Raw genomic sequence first — 14,340 nt, forward strand, 5'->3', positions numbered from 1 at the left:
TGCTAGTTTATATCTTGTTTCTGTTTTTTTTTTTGTTATTTTTCTTGCATGATTAGCACCAACCCATCAAATGTGTTGGATTGGTTCACATTAATTCCAACTCAAGGGGTAATCAATCATCATTGGATTGCATCTCTACGAGTCTATTAGTACTAGTAATGTAACATCATTTTAATTATTGAACAAAATCATATCTATTTGTTGAAGTTTCTAAATACTAGAAATATAATCTTATTTTGATTATTGAATAAAGTCATATTTGTTTGTGTTAACCTTACGTGAAAACTTTGTCGCTGATTCCGTAGGCCTTTGCCTAGTCTTCGGTTAGTCTCTTCTTCTTCCTCTCCAACACTACCCCACGTCGCCAACTCTTAAGGCCTAGTCACCTCAAACTCTCAACTCATCCTACTCCAAATTCTTTCCCTTAGAAAGTCACTCCATGCCCTTGGCCCTAACTCTCTATTGCCAACAAGATACCCATGCCCATGCCCAAAGACAAGAAGATAATTTTTTTATTATGACTAAAATATTAAAAATATCAACACATTTTAAACACTCTCTTAAAAGCTATGAAGATGCCCTAATTTTATGTAAAAACCCCAAAGAGTTCCCTAAAATCCTATTCCTTTGATTTGGAGTTTCTGTAATGTGGGGCTTATGGAGGCTAAACATCCTGGTTCAGCTGTAGGGGAGCTAATCCGGTTTAGGATTTAATCATTTTGTTTTTAGATTTTTGCCTCTAGGCTTCTCCCCTTACTAAGGCAATATCCAAGAACACGTGCTGCTATAGCTGTATCCTACTCCGAGGTTATGATTATTCCCATGATTCCTCATCGTATTCCTTCTGTAAGGCACGCTGACCTTCAACCAACAACATTCCAACAATTATCCAGCCGCACGGGCATTGCCGCAACCCCCCTTGTCCTCTTCCTGACCTTGTCGTAAGTCCTCCAAACCTTCAAACCACCGCAAAACCTCTGGCCCCTTCCAGATCCTAGCTTAATCCCTTCCAACCTAGCCGTAACCTTTTCCACTTCTCCCAACCACTACAACCACCGTTCGAACCTCTCTTGCAACCTGCTGCAACCCCTCCACTTTCATCCTCATCCTAGTGGGTCAATTGTGCTGGGTCGCTTGTTTCTGTTCTTAAACGTCTTTGTTTGTAAACTCTTGAATTCAACAATAATATTTATTTTTCGATTGTTGTTTTGGTTAACCTTGACATCATTTGGTATTAGAGTTTGTCTAACCCTAGTTCTATTTTAAGGTTTCCTAGCATTCGCCTTATCCCCCAACTAATTTTTTTTTTCCTACCCCGAATCACCCCTTTCAATCCCAAACACCAGGCATGTCACCAAAAAGATACATGCCAGAAACTACCTGAGAGGGATAAGCAAAAGATTCGTCGGCTTCAAAAGAGGCTTGCGGAGATTCATGATGGAACCCAGTAAGAGATTACCCTCGACTGCAATTTGGAGAGTCAAAGGGGAGATAGAAACAAGGACTTGAATCTGTTCCATAGGGAAGATATTAGTGATGAGGAATACAGGCCCTGCCGCTTCAGAATTTAGTATTAGAGGAGATTGAGAGAGGAGACGACATGGAAAACAAGATTTTTGGCATTAAAGTGGATCTACCAGAGTTTGATGAAGGTATAGATCTAGATTTCTTTATCGACTGGCTGCAATTGCTTGAGCAATTTTTCAAATATTAGGAAGTACTAGAGCATAAACTGATAAAATTACCAGTCATCAAATTGAAAAGTAAAACCTTGTGGTGGTGGGAAACATCATTTAATTTATTATGGAAATCATAAGATTACTAATTGAGAAAAGAAGAGGATTGTCAAAGGCAGAGATAAATAGAAGGAAATCATAAGATTACTAATTGAGAAAAGAAGAGGAAAGAGATGTAGAGAAACACCATTTAATTTATTACCGCCAAGACATGTTTTTAAGATTATTCCACCTGCAGCAGATGAACCTATATTTGGAGAAGTTCGCGACACAGTTTGACCAATTGCAGATTAATTGTGAGTTGATCGGGCCAAAAGAGCATACTATAGCTGGGTACCTGGGGCTCCTGAAGCTCGTTATTACCAATGTTGTGCAGTGACAACTATGTAGATCACTGGGGATGTCCAAACCTTAGCCTTGAAATGGGAAGACAATTGAAACTGGTCTGACATCAATCCTCAATCAGACAGTCATCTATAGATACAACGATTGACAAGGGTACCTCTGGAGGAGTTGACAAGACTTGACAGGGAAATCTTATGCAGATCTGAGTCAAAAGTAGTCGAAAGAAGATAGGTTGTCATGTATAGTGCATAACAGGAGATGTTTCATATGACATGACTACAGACGCATAGCCTCCAGCAATCCCACGAGCTGAGTTCTTTTGTTCATAGATTAGAGCATTGTCAAGGAGATGGAAGATGAGGTGTCAGGGGATAGTCTAGAGGAAGAACTTCAACTCTGGGGTGACGAGAGAGAGATGTTAGTCTTACAGAGGGTTTTGCAGTCAGAGCCGAAATGAGACCAGTCATGGTTGAGGCATGATTTCCTCTGCTTAATTGTTTAAAAATCCCCTCGATCCGTAAAAAAGTATAATTTAACGACATTGTTTCATAACATGCATTTTTTGGCAATACTTTAGTTAGTAATCGTTCAAATTATTGTTGGCACGTCTTTTGTCAACACAATCTCTCATCTTGGTGTAGATGAAGGCTTGGAGACCAAACAATCATTCGACGGTGTAGTTATAATAATTAATTAAGGCTTGAATTAGGAATTTCCAACCTATGTGGAAGTTGTCTAACGATTATACCTTAAATAGTTTTTGGTGGAAATGTTGATGACTAAAACTTTTGATATCTTTCTTCTAATGGACTTGTTGTAGGCATCCTCGATATTTTAAGGATTATATAAGCATATTTCTAATCTTATGTTATAATGGAGACCATTGTTGAATACGATTAAAAATTGTTAATCATCGTTTTAAAACCCACACATGAAAGTTTGCTCATTGAATTGATTAAGGTAAGCAATGACTAATTAAGATCTTTTCCTATCACGACCTGGTCCGGTTCTTGGAGTTAACCAATACGGGAACAGATGGTCGAATGGTGGAAATTAATTTTCTTTTATTCTAATTCTATCACTAACACTTCAATATTAAAAATTTACATAAAAAAGTCATTAGAGGAAGCAAAAAAATTTAATTTGTAAAAATTGTATCTTTCTTGTTGATGTTCTCGTCTCCTGTATACATTTGCTCCTCTTCTATTCATTTTGTTCCAATGTTTTAAACCTAAAAATAATATTAAAGCAACATAATGAGTTATCGAATAATAACCAAGGAGTAATCACACTTTTAAACTACAGTAACCCAAGATAAAAATACAAATACTATGCGAGTCTACAAAAAATCATATAACATGCTGATATTTTATATTTTGTAAAAAATATGATATTTATACATAATATGTTGGTTTTTCTTATTTTATAAGCAATCTGATATATGTTTATAAGTAATATGATATATGTTAATACATGCATCAATGACCTTTTCTAAATGAACAAAATCTAATCTTCTATATGCATTTATCTTAACTTTACTATTACTTTATACTTTACATATAGATTTGTCTCTGTGAGGATCACCATCAACAAACCTAACGCACCTTTAGCCGATATTGCCCCATCGGTTCCCATTGACAACGGTTAGTGATATGCACATCGTAATTGTCTAGAGTGGAAATACCATCACCTGCCTTTGATCGATATTATACTGTCGACATAGCGGTTAGTAATCTAAACATTACAATTGTCTTGGGAGATAAGCTCTGGGCTACTCGCCCTTGATAAATATTATCACGTCGACACAGTGGTTAGTCATCTAACTATCACAATTATCTATGGTGGTAGAAGAACTCTATGTGCCCGGGTACACTAACTTTCCCTGCTTGTATCATTAGGGGGTGAAATCCTTTGAACATGAATATAGAAACATTCTTTTATAAACTATTTCATTCTGTATAACATACATTATTCTGAGTCATTTTTATGCACCTACTAACGTGCATACTTATTTTGCTGTGCAACTATTCATCCGACATCACTTTCATGTCATTCATATATCTAACTAATGCATATCTCTTATTTATATTATGCATTTTTTTCCTACCTGTCTATCTTACATGTCTATCTTACATATAATTTCTATCTAAAAATCATTCATTTCATGCATAACTTTCATGCATACACATCTTTTTCTATTATGCTTATCATACATATCTTTCCTAGCAATATAAAAATTTGATTAAATTATGACATACATGAAGTCAAACATATTATCTGAAATAAAGAATGTTGCAAAATTTTAAAAATACAATTACTCATCTCAGTTGACAAGCTTAAATCTTAATCTTCACTAGTTAGCTGGAGTTAGTGGTGACCTTTGGGTGGATTAATAACCTATAAGACATAATATTCAAAATTTAAGAGTTAAGTTATTTGAGTTAATCAAATTAATCTTCATAACTTAGGATTAATTTAACTGAAAGTTATAGGGCCGCTTGATAGTGAATGTCTACTGTTGCCTCGAGCCTGCCGTCCTAGTAAACAACATAGAATTTGAAATTAATTTTAGATTCAAAAATATTTTAGCTAATAAAGTAATTTAACAAAAAAAATATAAATGATTTGCTAAAACGTACCTTAGACGACTTTCTCAGCAACCAATTCTTTTCCAATGATGCCAAATAAGCTTCTCTCGTCTTCTTAACTTTTCGATCTCCCCTTTCCTTCGCTGAATTCGTGCCAGAATACCTTACGGAGCTTTCCTTCGCTGAATTCGTGCCAGAATACCTTACGGAGCTTTCCTTCGCTGAATTCGTGCCAGAATACCTTACGGAGCTTGCAAACCACATTTTAAACTTTCAACACAAAATCAGCGCCTTCGACGACTACTGGAAAGGATAAATGTATGAAAAATGAGGCAAAATTGAAAATGGAAGTAAGAGAAAGAAATTGAAAGTCTTGATAGTATGAAACAGAGTTTTACGCTCAACGAAAAACCCCGGAGCCCTAAAATGCAGATTGCGGCACTCTGGGCCGCCCAGTTGTCGAGTGCAAGTCTAATACTATGCAAAGTCACGCAGAAACTTACAAGAAGGGAAGGAAATGAGAGATGAGGAAAAGGTGCAATGCTCAAGTGCCTGCTTGTCGTCTCTGCTCTCTTCTGTGGGCTGAGCTGCGATTGTAGCTCCTCATAGAAGCTTTTGCCGAGCTCGATCAAATAGGGGTGAACGAGTGAAATCGAGTGGGGGAGAGATAATTCATGAACAAGGAAAGAAATTTCAAGAGCTTTACCCTCTTCGATGCATTTAACGTTTGGTAAGTCGATGGAGAACAGTAATGCGGGACTAGGGAGGGTTAATTAAGGTTTAATTAGGTTTAATTTGTTTAATGAAACTTATAACTTCAAGTTTTTATTTCTTTTAATCTATTCATAATTAACTTGCTATATTTTATCTGGAACTGATCAATTTTTCATGTAGAATTTAATAAAATTTTTTCGATTGAAATCTGTGTGGTGCAAAATTTGAGGCATAATTTAAGATGCCAAAAATTTCCTTCATTTTCTCAAAAATTGGTTTTTACATCTCCTATAATAAGAGTGTTTATTAAGATGTTTCTCCTTCTAAGGTGGCAAATACTTTTTCATAAGTTTTTAATCTCTTAAATAGAAATGTGGGAATTTACTTACAAATCATTATAATGGTATTCCAATATTGTTTTGTTGATTTGAGCAGTTTCATTTTGGAAAATTCGAGAAAGTGCAAATCATTTTTCTCATGCTATGCAAAGTCCTCAATTTCACATGTCCTAATATAAGTAAAGATTGGGGCATGACCATTTGGAGCATCGACCTTTACCCTATAGTTGAATAATCAAGAATGTTGATGGGACGATCATGACCGACAACAAATGCTGTGACTTGGTTTGGTTTAGGTTAGCCTTGTACTTTGTGTGGATGGTTTCAGCTAGGGCTGGCAAAACGGCTCGTTGTTCGCGAACAGCTCGTGTTCGGCTCGTTAAATTTGTTCGATAAGTTATCGAGCCGAACACGATCAAAGATATGTTCGTTCGTGTTCGGCTCGTTTTGGCTCGAAATACTACTCATCATGTTTATATATATATATAAAGTATTATTTTTAAAAAAATCTAATTGACTACAAGGCTACAAAGATTTATAATCAATTAAAATATTGATTAAGAAAATAGAATAAAAATTATTAAATTAAATTCAAATGATGTTTTAATATAAATAATAATTTTTAAATCTTGCTCGAACATTTATTGTCTTATGACAACATGATTAGGGTTGTTAAAAGGACTCTTTGTTCGTGAACAGCTCGTGTTCGACTCATTAATTCTTGAACAGCTCGTGTTCGGCTCATTAAACAAACAAGCCGAACAGTGTTCGAAACACACCTTTTGAGCTCTAAATATAAACGAGCCGAACACGAGCTGAGCATGGCTCGTTCGTCTTCGGCTCGTTTACACCCCTAGTTTCAGCTAGTATCATTATTCCCAGCGGTATTATGATTAAGTTTGGATAGGCTTTTTGTATAGAGTAGAAAATTTTGCTATCTAGGCTGCTCTAAATTCTTCAATATTTCATCGAAAATTTTAAGTTAAATTCTAATATCTTGTAGTCAGCGTCTTTAACCTACTGTTTCGTTGCATAAGTTTGTTTTCTAAAGATGATTCTTTGATTTTTACTAATTAATATTGATGTTGCTTTGTTAGCAGGTCATTTTAGACAAAATAATTATGAAGATCATTTTAGATTTGCCTATGGTAAGTTTAATGATTGCAAATAACAAATATTCAACATTCAAGTGCAACTTATCATGGTATTGGAAGAATCAGTTGTAAACACAACTTTAATTTTAAAATAATGAAAACTGTTTTTCATTATGAATTCTAATGCAACGTTTTATATATGTAGGAGTTGACTCAATATCAATAAGCAGGACGAATTTGAGTGAATCACATAAATTCACTTGCATATAAAATCACACTAGTGGGTTGTTAGTATCACTATAGCTAGGATACTTGCAATGGATATAGATTAATAAATACTTAATGTAGAATTTTAATACTTGAAAAATGATATGCAATTATCATAGTTTTAAGAAAGATTGTATCTCTTATTGTTGCTACCAGTGATAAATGTCACACCCAAATTGGCCCCTCATTTTTAAGGGTCGACTGACGTGCGACACATGCTGACAATTTGGTCAGATCAACTCTCTCTACTACTCGTTCTGACTTTTATAATCAAGACTCAGTGAGTGATGAATAAGTCTAACTGAATCGTTGCGACATACGTGATACATTGCATTTCAATCACATATTCAGAAGCATGAAAATTAAATTATCCAAAACATGAAATATAATAGGACTTTTAAATCCAATAAATAAATCATTCCCAAAAAGACTTTATAGGCTCTCAATTATGGAACAAAATGCTGTACAAGTCACCTCGTTACTCTCCATAGTGCTCGTTGTCTCTGTCTGGAAGACAATAACGATGATAAGCAACAACAAACTCAGAAGTAATGAAGACTAAAATAAGATTTTTAAACATGTAAAAAAGTAACGTGCATGCTCGTATGAAAATATACATATCTACATATAGTCATAACATGCTAACCTAATAGAAAACATGAAAATAGAGCAGGTACATGTGGTATTAAAATCAACTATAGTGTGTAGGTCGTATGCATGAAATTACAAGTATAAGCACGTTCATTCATTTCATAGAAGTCATATCATAAGAATGATCATTGTTTAATATATATGGTTCAACTATTTTTATGTTCTTTCATTGTGGGTCGTCACCCACGTTCATTCATTTCATAGAACTATCAATAAAGGTTGGGTTTTTCGCAACATAACTGTTATCGGAAACTCGCCAGATAGTTCCCTGAAGTTCTCTCACTGCCTAATTTCAACAGTTTCCAGAGTTTTGTCCCTGCATAAAGATCAAATGTCGAGAATAAATATTTGAATAATGTATTTGCAAGAATTCATGTAATAGTCTGTTTCTTAACATTACTTGTGACATTTCTTAAATCATAATATCTGTAGCAACATTCATTACACATATCATTTAACATAATTTCTGCAATCAGATATTTCATATCTCATAAGCATGAATCATAATAGAATGAATACTTGCAAGCAATCAGTGTCATATCCATTTTCATCTGAATCATAAAATAGCATAGAATCACCTGCAGTATAATAAAAGTCAATCTGCATTCATAAATTAATTGCATGTATCCATCTACAATATGCTAGAATTACTAAATACATTAATATCAAACTATAAATCATATAAAACCTATAGAAGAGTATTTTGTCTTATTTTAACACACGATTATTTCACGTGATTAGACTGAGCAGCCATACGATAAGTTTCTATACACTCGACTCGTATAAACAATATGAGGAATGTATAAATGATAACAATTCATAAAATTCAAGTTCATAACATGATTTAACCCAAAATATAACTTATTTGCCCAACTTGTACCTCAAATATGATTTTCGGCATAAATCACCCTTCTAAAACCATCAATTCTCTCTCCTCAACCCCTTATAATGTCTTAATCTTCAGTTTCACCTTGCTAATTTTGTGTTAAAACTCAAATAGAAGTTTTTAATGCGCTTTCAACGCTTTTGACACGAATGTGACTCTTCTGATGGCTATCGGAAATGAGAAAAACACAAAAATTGAGGCAAACGTCAAAATAAAAGTGAATGGAAGGAAATGAGGGCTTAAAATGGCGAGGAAAAGAGTTTCATACCCTTGGAATTCACCCCGGAGCCCTAAATTGCGAGCTGCGACACCAAAGGGGCTACTCGGTCCGCTACCTGGTTGCCCCATTCGTCTCTTGCATTGTAGCAAGGGGTTGCAGGCTTCACTGGAGAGAGGAGGATTTTCAGGAGAGTAGTGAAGGACTTTGAAGCTTAGCAACCCCTAATCAACCGAACAAAAGAAAAAAAATGTCGTTAGGTCGGTGGGCTACAATGTTGAGGATTAAGGGAGAAAATAATTAAGATTTAATTAAAATTAATTAAACTGAAAACTTTTAAATTTTATCTCTCGATCCATTCATTTTTCATTGTTGGTTCTTTATATGTAATTAATCGATTTCATTTTTAGAATTTAATAAAATTATTCCTGAACTTTACCCGATTTTTTGAAATTTGGATCTTATAGCACTCCCCTTATGAAATTTTTGACTTTACCGGAATAGGAAGGGATAATTTTGTAGCATGACTTCTTATTTTTCTCATGTTGTTTCATTTTCAAGTTGGTGCTTGCATTTTATCTTCACAAAAGGAATTTGTATGTTTTTGAGCTTCTTAACATTAATTGCAAAAATTTTTTCATGTTCTTCTGGATATATTAGATTTTTTTTATGCTTCAATATTTTTGTGTGAAATTCTGTGCTCTAAATTTGAAACCCATTTCTACAACATTGAAATGTGAAAAACATGATGTATATCTAACATATCTGCAGGTAACGTCAATATGTAGTCAACTGGACCGATTCTTTTTATAATTTCAAAAGGATCAATGTAACTGAGACTTTGCTTACTTCCTTGACCACATCTAGTTGTACCTTTCATTAGCCCGTCTTTCAAAAATGCGAAATCTCCTACTTCAAATTCAACTGTTTTGTCTTTTAGGTCGTAGTATTTCTGTTGTTTATCCTGAACAGCTTTCAATCTGTCTAATTAATCTTATTTTCTTTATGACTTCGTCAACTAGCTCGGGACTTAGCATTTGACGTTCACCCACTTCAACCCAACTGAGTGGCGTTCTGTACTTTCTGCCATACAATATTTCGTAAGGCGCCATATTGATGTTGGATTAGTAGTTGTTGTTGTAAGCAAACTCAATCATTGGAATATGAGCTTCCTAACTGCCTCCAATTTCGAGAGCACAAAGTTTTCACAGATCTTCTAGAATTTAAATTGTTCTTTTTGATTGTCCGTTGGTTTGTGAATGAAATGCAATGCCGAGATGTAAGTGTGTACCCAAACATTGTTGAATGACTTTCCACAATCCGGACGTGAACCTTCTGTCAATAACTTTTGGAATACCGTGCAATCCGATAATTTCTTTGAGATATAGTCTTATCAGCTTTTCCACTGAATCTGTCTGTTTGATTGGCAAAAAGTGAGCCGACTTTGTTAATCTGTCAGTAATAACCCATGTACTGTCGTGGCTCTGTTTGGATCAAGGAAATCCCATGACAAAATCCATAGAAATATCTTCTCATTTTCATTCAGGTATCGACAATGATTGTAGCAATTCGTTGGGTCTCTGATGCTCAAGCCTTTTAATCTGACATGTTTGGCATTAAGATACATATTCAACAACATTTTTTTTCATACCTGGCCACCATAATGCCAACTTTAAATGTTTGTGCATTTTGTGCTGTTTGGATGAATTCTGTAGTCTGAATGATGAGCTTCATGTAGAATTTCTTGTTCCAAACCAGTATCGGTATGTACCAATATCTGTAGCTTATTTCAGATAATGCCTTCTTCATAAGCAATTATATCAGTGCTCTTTTCTAATTGACATTGCTTCAGGAGTTTCAGATATTCACGACTAACTTTCTGAGCTGCCTTGATTCTATCCATTAACGTAGGTTGCACTGTCAGTTGATGTAAGTAAGTCGTATCACCAGATCTTTTAAATTCCAATTGTAAAGCATCAATTTCTTTAATCAACTCCGGCCACTAAGTATGAATCCAACTTACATTACTTGTGTATTTACAGTTCAATACATCAACGACAACATTTGCTTGGCCCAGACAATACTGTATATGCAGATCATAATCTTTGATCAACTCTAACCCTTTTAGCTGCCTCAAATTTGGCTCTTTTTGTGTAAACATATATTTAAGGATTTGATGATCTCTGAAGACTTCACATTTCATACCATATAAATAATGTCACCAAATTTTGAGAGCAAGTAACACAAAAGCTAACTCCAGATAATGTGTCGAATAGTTTCTTTGATGTTGCTTCAACTGTCAGGATACATATTTTTTTTATTTTGCAATAAAACGCAACCCAAACCTCGTAAGGACGTGTCACTGTAAATCTGAAATTATTATGTGCCTGATGGAAGAGTTAAAACTTGTGCAGTGGTCAAATGTTTCTTTAACTTTTGAAAACTGTGCTCACATTATACATAGCACTCAAAGTGAAAATCTTTTCTCATCAGTTTGGATAATGATATAGCTATCTATTAAAAAATTTTGATGTACTTCTTGTAATATCCTTTCAAACCAAGAAAAATGCATACCTCTGTCACATTTTTTGGTGGTCATTCCACAATTGCTTTGAGTTTTTGAGGATCAACTGAAATTCCCTGACCGCCGATAATGTGTCCAAAAAATGCAATGCTTCACAGATAAAATTCATATCTCAAAAATTTTGCAAATTATGATTTTGTTTTAGCAGCTCCAAAACTATCCTCAAATATTTGACGTGACCTTCATTAATGTATTACTAAATCAGAATATAGTCAATAAATATAATAATGAACTGATGCGCATATGGCTTGAAAATTGGATTCATCAGGTCCATAAAAATTGCAGGAGCATTAGTGAAGCCAAAAGACATAACTAAGAATTCTTATTGACCATTATCTGGTCCAAAAAACTGTCATAGTTATATATGCCTCTTTGATTCTAACCTGATGATATCCCCATCTCACATCATTTCGGGAAAATACAAGTGCATATTTGAACTAATCAAATAGATCATCGATCCTGTGCAAATAATATTTGTTCTTGATTGTCACTTTATTCAGCTCTCTGTAATCATTCTATAACCACTTGGATCCATTATTCTTTTTGATGAATAATACTGGATCACTCCACGGTGAATTACTTGGTCATTTCACAATTACTTTGAGTTTCTGAGGATCAACTCAAATTCCCTGACCGTCGATAATGTGTCCAAAAAATGCAATGTTTCACACAAAATTCGCATTTAAAAAATTTTACATATTATGATTCTGTATCAACAGCTTCAAAATTGTCCTCAAATATTTGTCGTGATCTTCATTAGTGTATTAATAAATCAGAATATCATCAATAAATATAATGATGAACTGATCCATGTATGGCTTGAAAATTGGATTCATCAGGTCAATAAAATTTGCAGGAGCATTAGTTAAGCCAAATGACATAACTAAGAATTCATATTGACCATTATCTGGTCCAAAAAACTGTCATATTTATATCTGTCTCTTTGATTTGGACCTGATGATATCCCCATCTTAGATCAATTCGTGAAAATACATGTGCAGATTCTAACTAATCAAATAGATCGTTTTTCTTGACGAATAATATTTGTTCTTGATCCTGTAAAAATAATATTTATTCTTGATTGTCACTTTATTCAGCTCTCTGTAATCAATACATAACAGCATGAATCTATCATTCTTCTTGACGAATAATACTGGATCACTCTACGGTGAATTACTTGGCCTGATAAAACCGTTATCAATCAATCTTGTAACTGATATTTCAATTCCTGCAATTCTTTTGGGACCATCCTGTACGGAGATTTGAATATTACAGATGTTAGTTTTTGCACATCAATACCAAATTTAACTTCTCATTCTTGCGGTGGTCTTGGCAATTCATAAGGGAATACATAAAAAAATTCTTCCTTTCGTTATTCATGCATGGTGCTTTAGACATAATTGATCGATATAATTCATAGAATTTAATAAAATTATTTAAATCAAATTTCGGAAGATTAAAAATTTGGGTAGTTTTCAATTGTGTTGTACTTTACCTTATTCCTTGAAATTTGGGTGTTACAATAAACCTCTCTATAGTTGCATAATTTGCTAGGATGGGCAATGAATAACATTGCTGGTGAGGCAGACAATGATAAAGTTGTTGGCAACCAAAATAAAGTAATAGTAAAAGGATGAATTTGCTTGGTGCTTTATATTGAAAAAAGGATGAATTTGCATGGTGCTTTATTGCTGACACTTGCATGTGGTCATCCTGATATTTCAATTCTTGCAAATCTTTTGGGGCCATCCTGTATAGAGATTTGAATATTACAAATGTTCGTTTTCGCACATCAATACCAAATTTAACTTCTCGTTCTTGCGGTAGTCTTGGCAATTCATAAGGGAATACATAAAAAAATTCTTCCTTTCATTATTCATGCATGGTGCTTTATATATAATTGATCGATATAATTCATAGAATTTAATAAAATTATTTCAATCAAATTTCTGAAGATTAAAATTTTGGGTACTTTTCAATTGTGTCGTATTTACCTTATTCGTTGAAATTTGGGTGTTACAATAAACCTCTCTATACTTGCATAATTTGCTAGGATGGGCAATGAGTAACATTGCTGGTGAGGCAGACAATGATAAGTTGTTGGCAACCAAAATAAAGTAATAGTAAAAGGATGAATTTGCTTGGTGCTTTATATTGAAAAAGGATGAATTTGCATGGTGCTTTATTGCTGACACTTGCATGTGGTTATCCTGATATTTCAATTCCTGCAATTCTTTTTGGGCCATCCTGTACGGAGATTTGAATATTACAGATGTTCGTTTTTGCACATCAATACCAAATTTAACTTCTCATTCTTGCAGTAGTCTTGGCAATTCATAAGGGAATACATAAAAAAAATTCTTCCTTTCATTATTCATGCATGGTGCTTTATATATAATTGATCGATATAATTCATAGAATTTAATAAAATTATTTCAATCAAATTTCAGAAGATTAAAATTTGGGTACTTTTCAATTGTGCCGTACTTTACCTTATTCCTTGAAATTTGGGCGTTACAATAAACCTCTCTATATATGCATAATTTGCTTGGATGGGCAATGAGTAACATTGCTGGTGAGGCAGACAATGATAAGTTGTTGGCAACCAAAATAAAGTAATAGTAAAAGGATGAATTTGTTTGGTGCTTTGTATTGAAAAAAAAGGATGAATTTGCATGGTGCTTTATTCATGCATTATGCTTTATATTGAAAACTTATTCATCACTCAACAATTTATAAAAGGATAACCACATGCAAGTGTCAGCAATAAAATAATAGTGGATGCGATGTGTCATTATAAAAACATAATTAGTTTAGAAGACTTGAAATGGCATGCTAAACAATTTTTATATTAGCACCAATTGACTCCAACACATAAAATTCGAGACCTTGCTCTACAATAATAGCAGGTTTATTCTTT

At 34.0% G+C, this 14,340-nt stretch overlaps 1 protein-coding gene across 2 annotated transcripts in view; it reads left to right on the plus strand.

The window, feature by feature from the left end:
* LOC110033419 (DNA-directed RNA polymerase I subunit 2) overlaps window positions 1-14,340 on the plus strand; it is a 109,191-nt gene that overhangs the window by 66,671 nt on the left and 28,180 nt on the right. The gene's annotated exons all lie outside the window — the stretch shown is intronic.

The sequence above is a fragment of the Phalaenopsis equestris genome, unplaced genomic scaffold (genome assembly GCF_001263595.1).
Source record: "Phalaenopsis equestris unplaced genomic scaffold, ASM126359v1 Scaffold001176, whole genome shotgun sequence".
NCBI classification, from domain to species: Eukaryota; Viridiplantae; Streptophyta; class Magnoliopsida; order Asparagales; family Orchidaceae; genus Phalaenopsis; species Phalaenopsis equestris.